The sequence below is a fragment of the Rhincodon typus genome, chromosome 47 (assembly GCF_021869965.1).
Source record: "Rhincodon typus isolate 14 chromosome 47, sRhiTyp1.1, whole genome shotgun sequence".
Classification (NCBI taxonomy): Eukaryota; Metazoa; Chordata; class Chondrichthyes; order Orectolobiformes; family Rhincodontidae; genus Rhincodon; species Rhincodon typus.
Window position 1 is genome coordinate 7,373,985 of NC_063378.1, and position 263 is coordinate 7,374,247.

Consider the following 263-nt stretch of genomic DNA (forward strand, 5'->3'; position numbering starts at 1 on the left):
CTCCCTATGTCCCCCTTACTCACTCATATCCGCCTCCCTCCCTATATTCCCCCTTACTCACTCATATCCGCCTCCTTCACATCCACCTCCCATTACATCCCCCGACTCATCCTCACACCTATGTCACATCCCCTTCCCTCTCACATCTCCCTCTTTCCATCCACCTCCAACTCACATTTCCATCCCTCACAATCTGCCTCACATCCCCCTCCCTCTCTCTCCACCTCCACCCTCCGACCCATCCTCATCCCTCCCTCACCACC